The sequence below is a fragment of the Athene noctua genome, chromosome 2, assembly GCF_965140245.1.
Source record: "Athene noctua chromosome 2, bAthNoc1.hap1.1, whole genome shotgun sequence".
Taxonomy (NCBI): Eukaryota; Metazoa; Chordata; class Aves; order Strigiformes; family Strigidae; genus Athene; species Athene noctua.
This window is the reverse complement of record NC_134038.1, coordinates 71621924-71633254: the sequence shown is the minus strand read 5'-3', so window position 1 is coordinate 71633254 and position 11331 is coordinate 71621924. Positions and strand designations below refer to the sequence as shown.

At 40.1% G+C, this 11331-nt stretch overlaps 1 protein-coding gene across 1 annotated transcript in view; it reads left to right on the top strand.

Moving 5' to 3' along the window:
- Window positions 1-429: 429 nt before the first annotated feature.
- The window catches only part of LOC141957617 (poly(rC)-binding protein 3-like), a 543962-nt gene continuing 533060 nt past the window's right edge, over window positions 430-11331 (top strand). The window contains exon 1 of the mRNA XM_074899407.1: window positions 430-598. The gene's annotated coding sequence lies outside the window, so the exon portion shown is untranslated. The remainder of the gene's footprint in view (window positions 599-11331) is intronic.

Here is an 11331-nt window from a genome sequence, read left to right as displayed (position 1 = left end):
CCCGCGGGCGGCGGCGGGAGCGCGGGCGCGGGGGTGGCCGAGGAGCGGCGGCGTGAACGCGGCTGCAGAGCCCCAGCGAGCCGCGGGAGCGGGAGCGCCGCGCCCGCCGCAGCCGCCGCCGGAGCCGGAGCCGGGCGAAGAGCGATCCCGGCCGCCCGGAGCCGCCGGGGAGAGGGTGGCGGCCGCGGCAGCCCCGCGGGGAGGCAGCGAGGGGCCCCTCGCTGCCAGCGCGACCCCCCCCCCCCCCCCCCCCCCCCGCCCCGCCGCCTCCGCCCGCCCCCAGCGAAGAGAAACAAAACAAAACCCCGGCACCGCCACGCTCTCCCTCCTTCTCCTCTTGGCATTTGGTGGTCGTTTTTTTTTTTTTTTTCTTTTTTTCGTTTTTTTTTTTTTTTTTTTTTCTTGGGGATTCTCCTTTCTCCTGCCAGACTGACTTGCACCTTCTTGATAATTTCTCTTCCCCTCGTTTTTTTATACTCTTTTCCCTGCTTCCAAACCCTGTGTCTGTGTGTTTCAATACTATCACAACCTCTGCTAAAAATAGATCTTTTTATATACCCTTCCTCCTCTCTGACCCCATCCAACACCCCTTGTTAAGGTGAGTTGTGTCTTTTCATCACTTTTTTCCTTGTGTGTTGTTTTTTTGGTTTTGTTTTTGTTTTTTTCTTTCCCCCCTTTTAGGGCAGGTTTTAGGGAGGAGGGGATGTGGAGGAGAGAATTTCGTGGGGAGTCAGGCATGTTTGCAAAGCCTTATTTTCCCTTTTGCAGCCTCAGCATCATTCCGGACTGCTCCCTTTTATCCCAAGGATGTAGCTAGCTGACGAAAGTGGGGAACTACTCTTCCTTAGCACTGCATGCTTGGGAGCCACAGCAACAGCAGGAAAAAAAATTGCTCTTTTTTCCTTCGGCCCCCCCCCCCCCCCCCCTCCCGCGCCCCCTCTCTTCCCTCCTCCCTTCTGTGTTTTGGGTTTTTTGGTTTTTGTTTTTTGTTTTTGTGGGGTGTATTTTGTTTCATTGGGGGTGTTTTTGGCCGGATATTTTTTTTTTTTTCCTTTGGGGTGTCTGTGTGCTTGGTTTCTGTTTTTTAAGCGATACACAAGGGACTTGGAAAGAATTGCATGTGATGTCAGGGGGAGCGAGGTGTGCACGTGTGTCTTGAGTGTGTGTGTGTGTGTATATGCGTGTGAGTATGTATGTGTGAAGTGCATTTATATTTTGTGTTTCTGGGATGATGAGTGCTAAACCTTCCAAACAGCCACTGTACATATAGCGAGGAGCACGGCAGAGACTGCTGATGGAGAAATCGGTCAGGGATGCATGAAAGCTACCGAGCTCTCCACAGAGTTCGGTCCCTTGTGCTCCAGGACATCTTTCCATAGATCATTACTGGCACCTTCAAGGTGATGACTCTCATTCCTCTCCTGGCTTCTCAGTAGAGGAGTGCTGAGAGGGAAAACTTTAGGGCTAATGTGAATTGATGGCGTTTCTCTTCCTCCAGCAGCCCGAGACAAGTGTTATTCCAGGGATAAGTGGGGAAAATAGTGTTGTGATCCAGAGCAAATGGATCATTTGCTGTCACATATTAGTGTTCAGTGAGGAAAAAGCCAGACGAAACATAATTTGTTTGGCCAGTCAGCAGAAGCATTGCAGCCCAGTTTACTTCTCAATTCCAAAGTTGTTTTAGACTGTTTTTCTTTCTTCAGCTCTTCAGCTAATGTTCCTATTGATGTTAGAAATGTGTTTCTACAGTGAAACAGGCTATTACAAATCTGCTGGGGAACAATTTATTATTCGGAGGCAATCAAGCAATGTATCTGTTTCCTGGATTTTCCCCCAGTCTTTTAGTGTGCTTTCAACTGTGTATTTTACCTATGTGTGTGAAGTGGGGTAATATAGATTTTAGTTTATTTTAACAGGGAGTTGTGGCATAACTTGCAGGGTTCCATTTGCAAAGTGTCACTTAATATAAAGGAAAATAACAGCCCCGAGCTCTTTTTCATGGATTTTTCATGTTTCCCTTGTTTGTTTCAAAACAAGCAGGTGATTTTGCTTAAGAACTTGGAAGGAAAACTGGCTTCACAATGATACACAGTTTCAGATATTCAGAGCTTGAAATTATTACCCTTGTCTGACTATGAAACTTGAATTTGTTTATGAAATCTAGTGGATCCAAAGTATGTGAAAGAGCACTTTGTATACATAGTTTTCTAACAGGTTGAATCATTTTTGCATCTAAAAGTTTACAAATGCACTGAAAAGGTTGCTATCATCTGTGTTTGGAGGCCTTCATGCTGTGTGGGTACAGGAACATTAATGTTACCTGTTTAGTTAATGCAATTCCAAAATAACCTATCCTTCCACATGCTGCGTAGATGACATTCAGCAAAAATGAGCAGTCATCGAAGTAGTCTTGTGCTGTCAAGAGTCATTTCATCATTTCTTTTTCTTGTTAGCCTAAATTAAAATATTTTACACAAGTTTGCCTTGTGATTTTTTTTTTTTTTTTTTTTTTTTTTTTCCCCCTGCTGTGGCTGGCTGATGTTGTGAAAGCAGGAAGCATGCTTTGAGTGAGGGGAGAAACACCTGATGTGCTTTGTACATCATCCCTTAAGGTATGCAGGAGTGAGAAAGAGGAATGGAAAATCAGCACAGTGCACTAGCAGCTGAAATCAATAAATAAGGGTGATGCATGTTAGCTTGTCAGCTGCTGTTCTGCTGAACCCTGACTACTGGCTAAACACATTTTCTTGGTAAGCACTGCGATGTGATACAATTTTTCTGATTTGATGGAGTTTGCTGTTAAAATCACATGTGGCACAGGAGAGCTCTTGTTCTGTTGATAAAAATCATGCCTCCTCGTTTTAATCCGGAGAAGGCTGAAATATCCACAACTCCTACTGAAGTCACGAGGAGTTATTTGTGTTCAGCACCCGTCAGGATTTTTTACGTCAATGTGTCAGGATTTAAGGTATTACTAAAGGATACAATTGCCAACAGATGTGTAATGGTTCATTTTGTTTAGATTTTACATTGAGTGCATATAGTATGTTTACACGTAAATGTTTTCTTTTTCCACAACAACACTGAAATGTGTCAGGAAACACAAAACTTTTAACATTGTTTTTCTCTTGGGCTTTTAAAGAGAATTCTGTTGCTTTCCATTAGCTGTTTGTGAAAATGCAGTATTCACAAATCTACCCACTAAGTTCCTTATGCTGGTTGATTAGCTGTTGACATTGGTGAAGGAAAAAAAAAAAAGGTGGAATGTTTGTACAAAAAAAAAAAAAGAGCAAGTCACGTGGGGTTTTTTATCATAACAACAGAAAGAGCAGAGTGCTTTCAGCTGGATATGAAAATGCTGAAGCAAGGTTAACATTGAGTTTGATCTGGTGGTCGTTCCCACTGATGTGAATGGCAGCACACCAACACTTTGGCACTTTGGTTATTTTATGGTGTACTAACCAAGATTAAACATAAATTTATGTTTGGGAACTTGTATAAAACCTCAAACCTTAAATATATTCACCTCTGAAGCCTTTTTTTTCCCTCTTGAAACAAGCCTTATAAATCTGTGAACTGCTATAAACAAAGTAATGGAGGGGGAGTTCAAAAGTCACTCTGACTTTGTGGACCTTATTGCTATAAAGGCAAAGTGGGATTTCTCTCTACAGTTAGAAAACTGAAATGATTTTCTTGTAGTATTGCATTTTATTATTCTGCAATATTGGTCTAAAATACATAGTCCAAGGAGTTTTTATTCGGTGGAGGTGGTGCTTCCACAAATGAAGAACGTGTATATTTGTCTTGTCCTGGACTACAGCTACCCATCAGTTTCAGTAGCATTTTGCTGCAGGGCAAAATTGCTGTTTCATTTGGACATAGTTATTGAAGAAGCTATACTGATCCCAGATTTTCTTTTTAACAAAGGAAACAAAAACTATCAGTGTTGCCTGGGATTTTTGGAGATGGGGTGCAGTGGTATTATCTGTATCCATGCAGAATGCAATCACAATATACATTAAAAAGCAGTAGCATAATCCATCTGAAAACAAATGGATCCGTTTTTGTCTGTAAATCTCTATTTCTTTAATAGTTTTAAATGGTACTCTGTGTGTGTTTCAATCTGAGTGTGTATTTGTAACTTTAAAATGTTCAGATGAATGGGTTACGTTATGTGAAGCTGACTTCTTTATTTGCGTTTTTCCTGCTAGAAATATACTTTTTTGTAATAAAACAGATTTTTTTTCTGCTGTACTTGCTTACACATAGAAGAAAATTAGTATTTTCCTCCTGGGAACCATGTGTAACTGATGAGCCAGGCACTGAACAGAACTACAAGCAGTTACCTCCCCAGTCTTGGTGAATGTGGATGAGTGTCAAGGGTAACAAGGACTTGGGCATGTCAGGGAAAGGAAGAGAGTGGCTCTTGGGAAAGCAGACTCCAGTGTCATGCTGGAGTGGCTGGGTGATTCAGGGCTAAAAGAGCAAGTCGCTTCCTCTCCCTTAATGGTATTAGACTCTATCTTGGGGTCGCATTCAGTAATCTGCTTGGTTTTCCCTTTGTATTAAAGTATGGAAGACTTAATTACAGTCTGGTAGTGCTACCACAGCTCTCTGATGACGACTAGTTTGTAGGAGGTCAAATGGGAAATAATTGTGGAGAGGAGTCTCCAGCTACAGTGTTTCTTCTTTGTGGTATGTTTTCATTTATGCCAGTTTTCCCTGGATTTGCATCCAGCTTTTATAATCTACTTGCCTCCATAAACTGGAGGCTGCTTTGTATGGAGAAAGTGTTTGCAGGAAAGGAAGAAAGAATATTATTGTTAACTTTGGACATCACAATGTAACAGCTCCACCAACTTCAACCAAGTTCAAGAATAGCTGTGGTGCTGTTGGTAAAATGTTCAGAATTTGCTTGACATGAATACGAGATTTCATACTTCATGAGAAGAGACACATTTTAAAACATAATTCAAAGGGAATGCTCTTTTCAGAATGAGACTCAATATTAGTATGTCCCCATTACCACTCCTGTCCTGCAGGGTCTGTTTGGAGCAGCCCAGTTAATTCCTGGTGGGGTGGGACCAGTTTGTCCCATTCAATCCACTACTGTAACTCCATGCTTGTAACTGGGTACCTATTCAGCGCTGCAGTGGTATCGGTAACAAAATTTAAGCTTTGTTTATAGGGCAAAATTTATAATGCACTATTGATTTCTGCTAACGGACAATGCTTTTAACTGGCTATATGAATCCAGTCATTTTGATTATGGATCTATTTACCTTGAAACATCTGTGACTTTCTCATCTTTGCATTAGATGTATTTAAAGGCTGTGGACACTTAATAGTCTATAAGGAAGCAAAATGCTTATCTCTGTAAACGATAAAGTCCTTAATTTGTTCTTTCATTTGTTTTTAGGGGGTGTGGATGCTTCAGGACTATACCTTGTTTGATTAAAATTTGTCTCTTGGTTTGCTAAAAAATAGTTACAAAAGGATCTATTATTATTAATTTTAGGCAGTATGTTCTGTCTGCATTTTAAAAAATGTTTTGTTTCATAATGAGATTTTAGGGTAGGCCACTGAGGTGTGATGAGAACTTAGGCCTCTTAATGATTGGTTGCTATCATACTTTCATTACTATAAATTACATATATAGTGACAAGGTCTTTTTCAAACTTACTGGCACTTTGCATACAATAATATCTTTTATAATGAGTCATCTGGAGCTCCCATAATTTTTTTTTTTTTTTTTTTTGATCTGCAGTGAAAGTATGAAAATGTTAAGCAAATCAAAGTAGTAGAGTTATTTGAGCTCTGGTAGAATAAACCAGCCATGGTTGTCTTATCAGTCATACCATTGCCATTTTTTCACCTGAGTGAGTTCAGTATAACAACTACAAGCCAGCCTTAGCAGTTTGGGGCAATACCTTTAGGTTGTGATGGCTGCTTCGGTAATCTGAGTAGAGATACACCAGTACTCAGTGACAGTATGGTGAAAGATGGGGCATCTGCTGGAAAATAAATAGGGCCCTGATGTGGGCTTAGAAAACCCCTCAGGAAAAACAAAAAAGTCTGCCTTTCTAGAGAAGAAGTCAGCACATGGCCACGATGTACTTCTAAGCTTCCTTGGACTTAAGGGCTGTTTCTATATGTGACGAAATCCCAGTGGTTTACGGGCAGTGCAGAATCCTAATGAAATGTATATAGTCCATCAGAGGCTGTAACAGGAACAGAAAGGAGGAATTTTGCAAGTTTAATACTTACATTTAGATAAGAATGTGAATGGTTCCTTCTCCTGTTGTGATACCAATGGAGAAGTGTGTTCTGTTTCATCTGTGTACCTTTTGAAAAGGTCTATATATTTTGACTTATAATAATGAATGGAGAATGATTTAGACTAGAAAAAGTAGAGAAATTAAAAGTTAAGGCTTATCTTGCACTTAACCATTACAGAGGCATGTTCTGCGTCATGGGATTTTGTGCACCTCTGACAAACATCTCCTAAAGTGGCACTGAATGTGGGGGTTCTGTGATACTTTTCCTACCTGTAAAATGGGATAGTATACTTAAGGCTAAATGAATCAATTCTATTCATGTTAAATAGTTCCCTGACTTCAGTGGGATTGCTTGCGTAAACAAGACACTCAGAAACAGGCTCATAGAACAGTGACAACAGGGAAGGTGTGAAGCATCATCATTATTATCTCAGAGAAGCTTCTCCTGTATGAGATGGCTCATGTTCCAGGCAGTCTTCATCACTAGACCAAAATTCCTTGACACTTTCCCTTGAGTTCTGCAATGTGGCACTGCTCGACTCTGTGGCAGGGTGAAATAAATTGAAAGTCCTTTCTAAAATCTGAGGTCTAAATAAAGAACATATTAAATATAGGAACATTTAAATTATATTAATTGTATATGATAGTTCAAATTTAATGTTTTAGCTATATGTTTCTGGATGTTCATCTGTGTGCACGAAAGTATTTTGTCTATATTTGGATTTTCACCTAATATAAAAATACTTTATGAATTCTAGAAGCAAATAAATACTTCATAAGTAATTGTTTACATGTCAGAGATGAGACACTGGAACAGGTTGCCCAGAGAGGCTGTGGCTGCCCCCTTCCTAGAAGTGTTCCAGGCCAGGTTGGACGGGGCTTTGAGCAACCTGGTCTAGTGGAAGGTGTCCCTGCCCATGGCAGGGGGTGTGGAACCAGATGATCTTTAAAGGTCCCTTCCAACCCAAATCATTCTATTATTCTGTTTTATAGATAGCAACTAATTAGCCATCACAGCAACCCTGCCTTACGTTTTGTAGTACATAGACAAAATTTTAAGCGCCGGGGTTAAAAGTAAAGTGAGAGACCAGGAGAGGATAATTTCTTTTCCTTCTCTTTTCTTTTTATAGTTAGCTTTCAGTGGTAATGTACGGTAGAGAGTAGAAAAGAATTGTAGTTTGACTGTTCCTAGCCACTGGCTTAGTTTTAAGACTCCTTACACTTTTTGTCTGGGAATCGGTGCTTGTATTAGCATTTGGGATTGGCAAGTTTCCCCTGCCTGGCAAGATGGAAGAATCCCGGAAGGGGAGGATTTTGTGATTCTTTCAAGTCTGAAGGTAAAATCTGCAGTGCCATATGGATAATATCAGATCATCCACTCCTCTGAGATCTTTCAGTGCATATTGCAAAGGCAAGCTCAGGCTAGATCTTCAAGGCCAAAATCTTAAAAGCAACTTCTAAATTTGCACTCTTACACAGATTTTGCTTGTGTGTGGCACCTATATGTGCAACTGAGAAATGTAAGTGATAGGGGGCAGAATCAGGGATAGTAAAGTAGCTGGAATCAAAGAAAGGATTTAGCGTAAGGGTACCAAAGTGCATTTATAAGCAAAAATGCAAAAAGCTTAAGTGTTGGGGAGTGCTTAACAGAGAGGATGGAAGAGGGAAAGGTTTTGCGCAGAGATGGAATTAATAAGATTTAACAGAATGCGGGAGATAAAAAGGAGAGACAAATATCAGAGATGAAGGCTGGATTGGAAGAAAGCACAAATAATGGTAGAAGGCAGACAGGCTGAAAGGGAGCTGTACACTATCAGTTTTAAATATAGTTTCAAGATAAGCTTAAGTTGTTCTGAATTCCAGCTGCTTCTGCAAAGGGAGTTCTGCATACTCCTCCTCCCTTTCTCCAAATGATGTGCTACAACTGGTAATAGGAAAAAAGAAAAATTCATCCAGATCCAATCCTTGATCCAGCTGACTAACTGCTCATATTAACATTACAGCTGCCTCAAGGCAAAGAAGTGGGGGGGCAGACATAAGAAAGGGCAGCATAAAATTGACTTACGCTGATGAAGGATCTGTGCTCTTGGTCTGAAAGTCCTGGTGAGATTCTAAGTTAGAAATTATTTAGAAGACAGGCTGGCTAGGAGGACTTGGTGTGGTAACACAAAGAAAGGAAGAAGCCACCTGGGACAGTATTTATAGTGAACAGTTTAGACAGCAGCATGCAAAGGAAAAAAGATGCTCAAAATACTCAGGAGGCAAAATCAAGCATTTTAAAGTTACAAAAAGGCGGTATTTATGTTGCCTGTGTATTTAATTCATAGGCATGCCTGCTGACGCAGCCTTTAATTACATGAACAAGTGGGGCTTTTTACCTCAGGACAGCTTGTACAGAGGCAGGGTGACAGGGGCTCCAGGATACCATACCCTTACAAGTGGCTACTCTGCCCCTCATGACCCCTGTTGAGTAGAGTAGTGCCTGAGATTTGGGGCTTACTTCAACTCGTTGGCTCATGAATGACAAAGTCTAGTACTCAGCAGTCCCACCCGTAGCTCCACACTTCCCTCTCACAACCTTCATGTACATCTTCTTCGTGGGCCCCAGCGTATTTCATACTGACTTGTACTTGTATGCTTTTTTATTAATCCAGTATCTATGGCTCCCAAACAAAACATCTTTTTGCCTCTTTTTGCCTCCGTCTTGTAGCTGAACCTGCAATGTGCTATACAGGTGCAGCAGCATGTGTTAAGCTTACTTTTAAATGGTAAAGTATGCTTTCAAGTTTCTCTTGGAATAAGAAGATACAATATAGAAAAATAAAAAGAAATTCATAATAAAATTGCTCAGAGGCAAAGGTTAGAATATGCTTTATAATAAATGGAATATAAGGCTCTTAGGTCTTATTGTCTATATTTTTAATTATTTAAAAAAAAATACTAAATAAGAAAATTCGATTATGTACCAATACACACACACACACACACACAAAATCACATTATGGATTCCACTCCTTGAAGGAAAAGGTTGAAAAAGAACAGTTTACCCAGCCCTGTGAGAAATAAGATGCTGGCAGATGATGTCATGCTGTCTAGACTAGAATAAAAGATGTATTTTAAAAAAATCTTAGCTAACTTATTCAAATAAAATACTTTAGAATTCTAAGAAATCACAAGTGCTAGCTGACGGTCTTTGATTTTGCTTTGATCATGTTCTATGGGTTCTGGTGTCTTTTTATAACTTCTTATAGTTACAAATGCTTCTTTTTCTCCCTTTAAGCATACCTATAGAGAATTGCATACTCATAAGAAGATATGACTGATTCTTCTGGGTTATCCTGTTCAGCCCCTTGCTCTTGCAGCCAAGATACCATGTCATTCCTTTCATGTACTGATCAAACTCCTTACAACTATTTAGGATTTTTTTTTTACTTCCCATACTACCACTTGGAGGCTGTTTCAGTATTCTGGTTTCCTTTCCTCTTAAATATGTTCATAGCCTGCTTATGTTACTTTCTTCTTGGTTTAGTTTTGTACTTGAGCTTCAGTGGTCTTTTCTGCACAGGGTTTACTGTGCCAAAGTATGGAGCTGTCAGTCCTGCTCACTGTCTTGCTGTGCTAGGCTTAAAAAGCAAAGTTCTTGCTTGACACATTTTGGCTTTGGTGAAGACTCCTGAATTCTTGTGGAGGATAGACAGTGGTGTAAAGTTAGACACAATAGGGTTCTGGTCATGCTTCTCAATCATATGATGACTAATCTTAAACCAGTCTTCAGTACTGACCCTCGGAGAGCAAGTGTTATGTCAAGTGCCTTACCCACATTTCTCTTTGGGGATAGGTTTGGTCTTCCAGTGCATAGCGCTCTATGGGGTTTTTGCAGACTCATTTTCATTTGGCTTAGTACTAGTTTCTTACTATAAATCGTTGAAGTAGGACAGAAGGAACCTTTGTTTATAGTTTGAAAAAAATACTGTCTCTCTTTTGGATTAAATTTCAATTGGTGAGAGGTGATACTTTAACATTTAAACAGATACAATATTCTAAGCATTAATCTTTCAAATAGGAGGTAACCATTATGTTCTAAGGAATTATTTTCAAATCAGACTATCTAATAATCCTGATCAAGAATGCATTATATTTCATGTGGATTTACCACTTGTACTTCATTTGGGAAGCTGGAAATTAGTAAGTTTTCATTCTGTACTTACTTCCTAATTTTAAAATTACTGGGAAAGGAATGAGTGCATTTTATTTTTGTTCCTTGAAGTATAATGTAAACAGAGGCTAGGAAATAGAAATGGCTTTTTTTGAAAAGGGAAGGACATCAACATTGGTGTGGCCTCTACCTTAAGTACTGTGTGCAGTTCTGGGTCACACAATTCAAGATTGAATGTGTCCAGAGGAGGGCAACAAAGCTGGTGAAAGGGCTGGAAGGAAGTCCTGTGAGAAGCGGCTGAGGGCTCTGGGTTTGTCTAGTTTGGAGAAAAGGAGTCTGAGGGGCGACCTCGTTGCTCTCTACAGCTTCCTGAGGAGGGGATGTGGAGAGGAAGGTGCTGAGCTCTCCTCCCTGGGACCCAGTGACAGGACACATGGGAATGGTTCAAAGCTGCATCAGAGGAGGTTCAGACTCGATATGAGGAAGCATTTCTTTACCAAGAGAGTGATCAAACACTGTAACAGGCTTCCTAGAGATGCCCCAGGCCTGTCAGTGTTTTAGAGGTGTTTGGACAATGCCCTTAATAACACGCTTTAACTTTTGATCAGCCCTGAATTAGTCAGGCAGGTGGACCAGTGATCATTGTAGGTCCCTTCCAACTGAAATGATTCTATTCTATTCTATTCTATTCTATTCTATTCTATTCTATTCTATTCTATTCTATTCTATTCTATTCCATTTACTTTCATGATATTTTCAGTTTGCTTTTTTTGTTCTTTCTCAAAAAACAAAGAGTAAAATGATATTGAAACTTTTTAATTGTTTGCAACTTTAAAGTTATTGCCCCTACGTATAAAATATTTTAACGAACATTTCACAAGGAAGGGTGAATGCTTT